The 10,430-nt window shown below is 40.2% G+C and overlaps 1 long non-coding RNA gene across 3 annotated transcripts; it reads left to right on the forward strand.

Moving 5' to 3' along the window:
• The first annotated feature begins 243 nt into the window (after positions 1-243).
• LOC147155443 (uncharacterized) lies at positions 244-5,935 on the forward strand. 3 transcript variants are annotated; one of them, XR_015092251.1, is made up of 3 exons: positions 244-2,578; positions 3,804-5,146; positions 5,227-5,459. It is a non-coding gene; the product is annotated as an uncharacterized LOC147155443 (long non-coding RNA). The 3 variants fall into 3 exon arrangements; XR_015092253.1 differs by lacking the exon at positions 244-2,578 and adding an exon at positions 5,495-5,935 and having other exon boundaries at positions 3,028-5,146; positions 5,227-5,418; XR_015092250.1 differs by lacking the exon at positions 244-2,578 and having other exon boundaries at positions 3,022-5,146.
• Positions 5,936-10,430: the final 4,495 nt, after the last annotated feature.

The raw sequence follows: 10,430 nt of genomic DNA on the forward strand, positions 1-10,430 counted from the left end.
TACTTCAGTTATTGTCTCTCTCAAAGTCTTAGATGAAGCCGGTTGTAGCTGTTGCATAATTTACTAATAGTTTAAGCCTAGTTACGTTATTACTACAGTAGATGTATTACTCGCAGTTCATGACACGATGTGGCAGATTTAGGACTCAGACGCAGAGATAGTAGTTTGAGGCCAAGGCAGATATTTATTAAACAAAAAAAAAACCTCCTCGTTTAGAGGGAAAAAACAAAGGCTATTAAATGTTAAACTAAAGGCGCTCCAAAAGGGAGGATGTCTAAACTACAAACAAACCAATATCACTCCTTAACTAAAACTATACAGGACAACAAGGCTGAGGACTGACTGGCTCTGACGAAAACACTTAGGCACAAGACAGGGGAGACGCAGACTATTTAACACATGAGGGTAATGGGAAACAGGTGGACACAATCAGGAATCAGGATTGACACTAACACCACATGAGGAAGGGCAAGTGACCTGAAACGAAAGGAGTCAGAATTTTCCAAATAAAACAGGAAATGACAAGACAACCTCACCGCGGTGTGTGACAGTACCCCTCCCGACAGCCTAGGCTGGTCAGGATGATCCCTATAGAAGTCCTCAATTAGAGAGTCATCCATTATGAAGCGGGAAGGAACCCACTGTCTCTCCTCGGGCCCATACCCCTCCCAGTCCACCAAGAACTGCCTGCCCCGGCCACGATTGCGGACGGCCAGCAGTCGCTTCACTTTGTAGACGGGGCCCCCATCCACAATCACAGGAGGCGGCGGGCGCGAGGGAGCCGGAACCAGGGGACTCTCCTTGACTGGCTTGACTTGGCTCACGTGGAACATGGATGAACACGAAGGGACTGAGGCAGGCGGAGACGGACAGCGGCCGGGTTGATCACCTTGGAGATTGGGTACGGACCCACAAACCGTGGTGCCAACTTTTGGCATGGCACCTTCAAGTGGAGGTTCTTGGAGGACAGCCACACTTTATGCCTCGGCTGGTATGCTGGAGCAGGTCTCCTCTTTTGATCAGCTGCTCGCTTGACTCTGTCCCTCTGGCGCTCCAGTACCTGCCGAGCGGCTGCCCAGATGCGATGGCAGCGGCGGACCAAGGCATGGGCAGAAGGAACAGAGGCCTCAGACTCCAGGTTAGCAAAGAAGGGGTGATCGTAGCCAAAAACACATTTGAATGGAGTGAGTCCTGTGGCAGAAGTAGGCAGCGAGTTATGGGCAAGCTCAACCCAGACCAGGTGTTTGCTCCACGTTGAAGGATTCTGGGAGACTAGGCACCGGAGACCGGTTTCTAACTGTTGGTTGAGGCACTCAGACTGGCCGTTAGCCTCAGGGTGGTAACCTGAGGTTAGGCTGGCTTTGGCTCCGACTAAGCGGTAAAACTCCCTCCAAAAGCGAGACACAAACTGGGGCCCCCGGTCCGACACAATGTCTCTACGGAACCCATGAACTCGAAAAACGTGGTTAATCATGACCTCAGCCGTTTCCTTGGCTGAGGGAAGCTTAGGCAAGGCTATGAATCTGACCATTTTAGAAAGTCTGTCGACTACAGTGAGAACTGTGGTTTTACCTCGGGAGATGGGGAGTCCTGTGACAAAGTCCAGGGATATTTCTGCCCATGGTCTGGAAGGAATGGGAAGGGGCTGCAGCAGGCCCATGCGTGATCTGGTGGATGACTTATTTTGGGCACATACCGAGCAGCCCTCGATGTACTCTCGGACCTCCGGCTCCATGGAAGGCCACCAGAATCGCCGGGAGATGGCGTACATTGTCCGTCGGACTCCCGGATGACAGTAAAGAAGTGAAGTGTGGGCCCAACCACACAGTTCGGCAAAAGGATGGTCTCTGGTTCCTTAGCTACAGGCTCGGGGTCATAGAGACGAGACAGGGCGTCGGAATTGACGTTACGAGACCCCGGCCTGTAAGTGAGAGAGAAGGAAAAACGGTTAAAGAACAGCGCCTACCTGGCCTGGCGTGGGTTAAGTCTCTTGGCTTTGCGTATGTATTCCAGGTTCTTGTGATCGGTCCAGACCACAAACGGATGCTTCGCCCCCTCAAGCCAGTGCCTCCATTCTTCCAAAGCAATTTTGACAGCCAGAAGCTCTCTGTCCCCAACATCATAGTTACGCTCTGCCTTGGATAGTCGTCGTGACAAGAAGGCACAGGGACTGTGACTGGCTTGAGTGGCTCTGACGAAAACACTTAGGCACAAGACAGGGGAGACGCAGACCATTTAACACATGAGGGTAATGGGAAACAGGTGGACACAATCAGGAATCAGGGTTGACACTGACACCACATGAGGAAGGGCAAGTGACCTGAAACGAAAGGAGTCAGAATTTTCCAAATAAAACAGGAAATGACAAGACCACGGTGTGACAGTTCATCTGGCTGCCACCAGCTAATATCCACCTCATAACCTTTGTCATTATCTTATAACCAAAGACATTTTCACTTGTTTTCACCTAATGTATAGATAAACAAAGTAATGCTGTACATTCCTTTAGTATAATGAAATAAATTGCTTGCTAACTTGCTTTTCTCTTTTATTTACTTTTCAGCTACTAACGACCCAGGTAACCTCCCACACCTCTTTGCACATTGCGCACCAGAATAATGATTTGCAAGGGAAGCTAAACACACCCATTTGCCTCCAGTAATAAGTTGTTTGCGAATGCCTAAAGATCTAATGTGAAATCTGATGTAGTCTAACCATTAATTGGAGCCTAGGTTAGCTATACGTTATAACTACGGTAAACAGATGGATTATTAGCAGTTCATCTGGCTGCCACTAACTAATATCTACCTCACAACCGTTGTCATTATCGCATAACCTAAGTCGTTAGCACATTGTACACCAGAAAATGATCTATTGTACATGGAAAGCTCAAACATTAAGTACTCAACTGCATCCAGCCAAAGGAGTCAGAATTTTCCAAATAACTGTTTCAGTTGATTCATAATATATTTTTGTTTGTTTTGTTTTATTCATTTTTTCCTTTCGAACACATTATTACAGGTTACATCGATCACATCATATCATTTGTAACAATGACATACGAAAGAAGGGCTGACGGGTAGAAGCCATGGCTTATTAGTAACCCGTCCCCATCGATTCTTGCTCTACGCACGAATAAGTGGTTAAGAAAATGAATGGATGATTTTACTACGACATACTGTATTTGTGTATTTAAATCAAATAAGTAAATGATGTAGAATAAAGGAAACGGTTGTAAACTAGATTATAGTGAATTGCTGTAAAAGTAAATACAGTAACTAATTTATATACAGTAAATGCTTGTAAAAAAGGCAATAATGTACTGAGATTTTACAAGAATTAGCTGGCAACTTTTTTGCCACTTATTTCTTGTAAATTCTAGAGTCAATTCGTTACAGTGCAGCCAAACTTTTGTTGTAGTTGATTCATAATATCGTTTCAAGAATTTACGGCTAGCTAGCTACATTACAACTATAATTTTAGCATGTATTATTATCAGGGACTTGCGGTCAGAGGCAGGTAGGGGAGGCTCCTTTACCTTACTCCGTCCTGCGTGTGAAGAGTAAAATAATAATGATTATTATTATTATTATTACATGAAATAGCCTAGCTATGTTATAACTACAATATAAGGATGCACTACTTGCCGTTCATCTGGCTGCCACTTCTCAACCTTCATCATTATCTCATAACCAAAATCATTTCCACTTTTTTTCACAAAATCCTAATGTATAACCAATGCTGTACATTCCTCAAGTATAATGGGATAAATAACATGTTTTTCTCTTTTATTTCCTTTTCAGCTAACGACGACATAAGTAAAGTCCCACACCTACACTTTGCACATTGTACACCAGAACAGTGATCTACTTGGAAAGCTCAAACCCTCAAGTGCCATTGCCCCAGAAACATGGAACACACATAGAAAATTATCGGGAACACTGATCCTAACTGAAAAAATTATTTACTGATTTTAACACGGATTGGTTTGTTACAACTTACAAACAGACATGCAGTTATGTTACCAGTGGTTACATTTATAATCGGGGCTTTCATAACCAGGTTAGCAAAAAATAAAAAACGTCTACGATGGGAGAACTTGTTTTAAAGTACTAGTAGCTTGTTTTCAATCAAGATGTTGCTTTAAGTGTAAAAACTATAGAACAGATCAATGAACTTCGTCTTGATAAATCACATGTTTACATCGATCTGATGAAGGTAGCGGAGCATGTACACGGAAGATCGGAATATGCAAGTAGTTGACCAGAAATCTTCATTCTGGAATGTAAAGCCCTTTTATTTTTTTTACAGTGTGGTGTTGATTAAAGCACAATTAAAAGCTTTGAAAACAAATGTTCCAATTAAGGTAAAAATTGAAATAGAGGCTAATATTCTATTTTGGATTCATAGTTTTATTCTTGACTTCAAAAAAGCCCATGCCTCACCAGTCACATCATTGATTAATTAGTCGATCATTTTCCTTGCCATCATCAACTAATATATAAAGCTCTCAATTTCCCACATTCTACCACACAGTAATTTTAACAAATGTTTTGTCGGGCTTTTTCTTGAAAGGAACAAAATCTATTTTGACTACTACCACTCAGATGTGAAATAATAGAATTGTTGTCTTTTGTTGGTAGTTCTCCAAGAGGAACCCACTGGAGGAGGAAGAGGTACTGTGACATCACACGCACATGTGCTCACATGGTCCATGTACTGCCAATCACTGGGAGCAAATCTACTTGTTCATCAAAAACAACTAGCATTGCTGTGCCTTCACCAGTAGATGCCAGCAAAGCACAAATGGTTGCTATCACTCATGCGCTGTGAGAAAATGCTGTGAAAACTCACCAACAGACTCAGAAGCGTCTCGATGTTATTCCACTTAATGGTTGTAGTAGTCTAGATATCACTTTAATTGGGCTGATGACATAATATTGCCACTCAAAGAGAAAAACAGCAGTTTTCCATCGACATTATGCATAATTTTGTTGTGGACTAAAGCAAGTCACGTTCAACTAAAGAGTAAAGAAATAAGTAATTTAGTTGTTGTGTTTCTTCGTATTGCCCAACAGTGTACGGGCATATAAAAGCTCAGGTTATCCATGCCCTGGGAGTTAACGTGACAGAGATCATCCAACAAGTAAGTGCATGCAATACATGACGCGCCCAGCAAAGAAGTACACATTCTTGCTCTTATTATGAATGTTTGTTCTCTCACAGTTCCTCATTGATTTAACCAGTGGAATATGCCCGGAATGCGAAATTGAGATCAATACAACGGTAACCCAACAGCAGATCCTGGCCTTAGCCTGATGGAGTTCTAACTTCTCCATGTGCAACAGAGGAGATGCCAAGTGTTCCAGTTTATCAAGAGTGGCGTATGCTTGCCATGCACATAGGGAGGACTTAAAGGCATGCTCAACTAAATCTGACAATAAAAGAGTATACCGGCATATTGCTATGAGAAAAACTTCTTCTTTTTTTTCAGATCTGGAATGACATGCAGGACAAACATAGTACCAGAATATTATTCATATTTTGAGTGAGTTGATTTTTCTGGACAAATAAGTTTTTGCACTTAATTTTGGTTTGCTGTGAATCCGTTTTGTGCCATCCTTGACCTTGAACTGTCTTTTTTATGTACGAGGGTATGAGGTTATTCTTTGATTATTTAAACCCTTTATGTTGAAGGCTATTTTTTTTTTAATACATGGGCCATTGAGAGATGCATTTGTCAGACGAGGCCCATTGAATTATCATGTGGTGCAACCAAAAAGAAATAGCCAATGTGGGACTTTTATTTTGAAATACATTTAAAGACAGGAGTTTGTATCATCCACAAGACAACCAAGAACCCATGGAAGCATCTATCAGGTTTGTCTCACAACTATGTAAAATAAATAAATAAATAACTTTTTAGCAACATGTATGTATTTGGACATCATGTGGTATTACCTGAAAAAAATGTTTATATATATTTTTCCCCAACAAATTTATATTTTTATTATAATTTTACTTGATGTTTTGTTTAGTTTCGATGGTGAATGTAGCCACAACATGGCTAAAGGAGCTTGGCGGGGTTATTGGCCCAAAGTGCCCCTTTATCTATTTATTTATAGTTTAAAATATATATATATATATATATATATATATACATATATATTATGATTTGCTTTTCCTTTGTTTGTGAAAGTAATTTTGTTGCCTTGCAAGACTAAAATTCAGCAACATAATTTGCATAAAACAAATGATTATGATCTTGGATGACGCGCTCTCATTCGAAGCCAGGTCGCTCACCGCTCCACCTTCTGTCAGGAAGTTGTTCGCCATAAAGTTGGCTCTGAGGGTACGAGGAACATGTATCCCACACTTTCATAAAGACCACGATCCTTCCCATCCACTTTCGCCACTGCAAAAATCTCCGGTGACCGGTGTACTGCTTCTGCTACAACTACTGATGCGTGTAAGAGACACAGAATATGTCGGAATTTGTATCTAGCTCAGAATTTTACTAAACCCCCCTTCCTGAAGACTCCAACTCAGCAAGGCAGACATTGTATTGATGCTATCCGCTAATCATGTAAACAATGAAGTCACACGTTTTGTTATACTTTAACAAGGGCTGGCAAGCGCTAGGGGCACGTAGGTCTGGGTTGCGAGCAGCACGGGTCTAACCGCGCTGTAAATAAATAAATAATGAAGCTTCTGCTCAATGCGAAAAATAAAACAACTCTCAGTAGATGTTTGTAACTTTTTTTCTGTTAAGCTATATAAGTCTTGTAGTATGTATGTACTCAATTATAGCTGAATTGAAATGTACTTTAAAGGGATAGTTCGGGGGTTTGGACACGAATCTGTATGGCAGCCGCCATCCTTACCTAAAGTGGTGTGGATCAGCACTGACAGTGTCCTGTGACTCGAGACATGGTTTGGTGTCGGTACCGGATGTGATCGGTCTGCTAGATTGTATCGGGGTCGCCTACAGATGATGTCACGCTACAGGATTGGCTGGAAATTGTCCATTGACATTTGTTCAATAAAGTTATATGATAAAAAAAATTGACGGTAAAACATTGGAAAGAAATGATTAAATATGTTATTGAAATATACAAATGAATGGACGGAAATTGTAAAAACGTGAATAAACCTAAGAATATAAAAGCAAGATACTTTAAGATTAAAGAAATAATAAAATTGATAGAAGCGCCTTCGCGCTTGCCGGTGACGTCACTAATGCAGCGCTAGCTAAATGCGCGATTTACTTCGGTTTGGTTTCTTTTTTACTATCTTGGCCAATTGATTAGGTACACCCAGGATTCTGGTCAATTCATTAGGTACACCCTGGATTCTTGCCACTCCGCCCACCCAGGGCGGCGGCCATCTTGGCCAATTAATTAGGTACACCTTGGATTCTCGCCACTCCGCCCACCCAGGGCGGCGGCCATCTTGGCCAAATAATTAGGTACACTAAGGATTCTCTCCCCTCCGCCCACCCGGGGCAGCGGCCATCTTGGCCAATTGATTAGGTACAGCCAGGACTTTTCAGTCACAAATTTTTTTTATTTGATTCTTTTCCAAATTTGTAGCGTGTGACTATTACTGTGTTTTTTTTGCTGATTATGCTTTATTATTAAATACTATAACTTGTCCAATTCCTTTGCTAAAGTAAATGTTTTCTTTTATAATATTGATGAGTTCTTAAAGATGCGCAAACAGTGACTGTGCGCATGTTGTCTCCACAGTTTCCTCAGGGCACACATACAGATATAAAAGTAATTTGTAAGATGTTAATTTTAAACCCTAGTTTTAAACCCTAACCCAAATAAAAAAGCCTAGTTTGAAACCCTAACACTAATATAAAACCCTAGTTTGAAACCCTAACCCTAATGTAAAACCCTAGTTTGAAACCCTAACCCTAGTTTAAAATCCTATTTTGTAACCCTAACCCTAGTTTAAAACCCTACTTTGAAACCCTAACCCTAGTTTCAAACCCTACTTTGAAACCCTAACCCTAGTTTAAACCCCTACTTTGAAACCCTAACCCTAGTTTTAAACCCTACTTTGAAACCCTAACCCTAGTTTAAAACCCTACTTTGAAACCCTAACCCTAGCTTAAAACCCTACTTTGAAACCTTAACCCCAAGTTTAAAACCCTTCTTGAAACCCTAACCCTAGTTTAAAACCCTACTTTGAAACCCTAACCCTAATCCAAACCCCTACTTTGAAACCCTAACCCTAGTTTAAAACCCTAACCTTACTTTGTAACCCTAACCCTAGTTTAAACCCCTACTTTGAAAACCATACCCTAGTTTAAAACCCTACTTTGAAACCCTAACCCTAATGTAAAACCCTAGTTTGAAACCCTAACCCTAATATAAAACCCTAGTTTGAAACCCTAACCCTAGTTTAAAACCCTACATTAAAACCCTAACCCTAGTTTAAAACCCTATTTTGAAACCCTAACCATAGTTTTAAACCCTACTTTGAAACCCTAACCCTAGTTCAAACCCCTACTTTGAAACCCTAACCCTAGTTTAAAACCCTACTTTGTAACCCTAACCCTAGTTTAAAACCCTACTTTGTAACCCTAACCCTAGTTTAAAACCCTAATTTGAAACCCTAACCCTAGTTTAAAATCCTACTTTGAAACCCTCACTCTAGTTTAAAACCCTATTTTGAAACCCTAACCCTAGTTTAAAACCCTACTTTGAAACCCTAACCCTAGTTTTAAACCCTACTTTAAAACCATAACCCTAGTTTGAAACCCTACTCTGAAACCTTAAACCTAGTTTAAAACCCTACTTTGAAACCCTAACCCTAGTTTTAAACCCTACTTTAAAACCATAACCCTAATTTAAAACCCTACTCTGAAACCTTAACCCTAGTTTAAAACCCTAATTTGAAACCCTAACCCTAGTTTACAACCCTACTTTGAAACTCTAACCCTAATTTAAAAACCCTAGTTTTAAACCCTAACCCTAATGTTAAACCCTATCTTAAAACCCTAACCCTAATATAAAACCCTAGTTTGAAACCCTAACCCTAATATAAAACCCTAGTTTGAAACCCTAACACTAATATAAAACCCTACTTTGAAACTCTAACCCTAATTTAAAAACCCTAGTTTTAAACCCTAACCCTAATGTTAAACCCTATCTTAAAACCCTAACCCTAATATAAAACCCTAGTTTGAAACCCTAACACTAATATAAAACCCTACTTTGAAACCCTAACCCTAGTTCAAACCCCTACTTTAAAAACCTAACCCTAGTTTAAAACCCTACTTTGTAACCCTAACCCTAGTTTAAAACCCTACTTTGAAACCCTAACCCTTGTTTAAAACCCTACTTTGAAACCCTAACCCTAGTTTAAAACCCTACTTTGAAACCCTAACCCTAGTTAAAAACCCTACTTTGAAACCCTAACCCTAGTTTTAAACCCTACTTTGAAACCCTCACCCTAGTTTAAAACCATACTTTGTAACCCTAACCCTAGTTTAAAACCCTTCTTTGAAACCCTAACCCTAGTTTAAAACCCTACTTTGAAACCTTAACCCCTAGTTTTAAACCCTACTTTGTAACCCTAACCCTAGTTTAAAACCGTACTTTGTAACCCTACCCCAAGTTTAAAACCCTTCTTGAAACCCTAACCCTAGTTTAAAACCTTACTTTGAAACCCTAACCCTAATCCAAACCCCTACTTTGAAACCCTAACCCTAGTTTAAAACCCTAACCTTACTTTGTAACCCTAACCCTAGTTTAAACCCCTACTTTGAAACCCATACCCTAGTTTAAAACCCTACTTTGAAACCCTAACCCTAAAATAAAACCCTTGTTTGAAACCCTAACCCTAATATAAAACCCTAGTTTGAAACCCTAACCCTAGTTTAAAACCCTACATTAAAACCCTAACCCTAGTTTAAAACCCTATTTTGAAACCCTAACCATAGTTTTAAACCCTACTTTGAAACCCTAACCCTAGTTCAAACCCCTACTTTGAAACCCTAACCCTAGTTTAAAACCCTACTTTGTAACCCTAACCCTTGTTTAAAACCCTACTTTGTAACCCTAACCCTAGTTTAAAACCCTTCTTGAAACCCTAACCCTAGTTTAAAACCCTACTTTGTAACCCTAACCCTAGTTTAAAACCCTAATTTGAAACCCTAACCCTAGTTTTAAATCCTACTTTGAAACCCTCACTCTAGTTTAAAACCCTATTTTGAAACCCTAACCCTAGTTTAAAACCCTACTTTGAAACCCTAACCCTAGTTTTAAACCCTACTTTAAAACCATAACCCTAGTTTGAAACCCTACTCTGAAACCTTAAACCTAGTTTAAAACCCTACTTTGAAACCCTAACCCTAGTTTTAAACCCTACTTTAAAACCATAACCCTAGTTTAAAACCCTACTCTGAAACGTTAACC

Source organism: Leptonotus elevatus, chromosome 22 (genome assembly GCF_054856555.1).
Source record: "Leptonotus elevatus isolate MCC_2025b chromosome 22, RoL_Lele_1.0, whole genome shotgun sequence".
In the NCBI taxonomy this organism is placed as follows: Eukaryota; Metazoa; Chordata; class Actinopteri; order Syngnathiformes; family Syngnathidae; genus Leptonotus; species Leptonotus elevatus.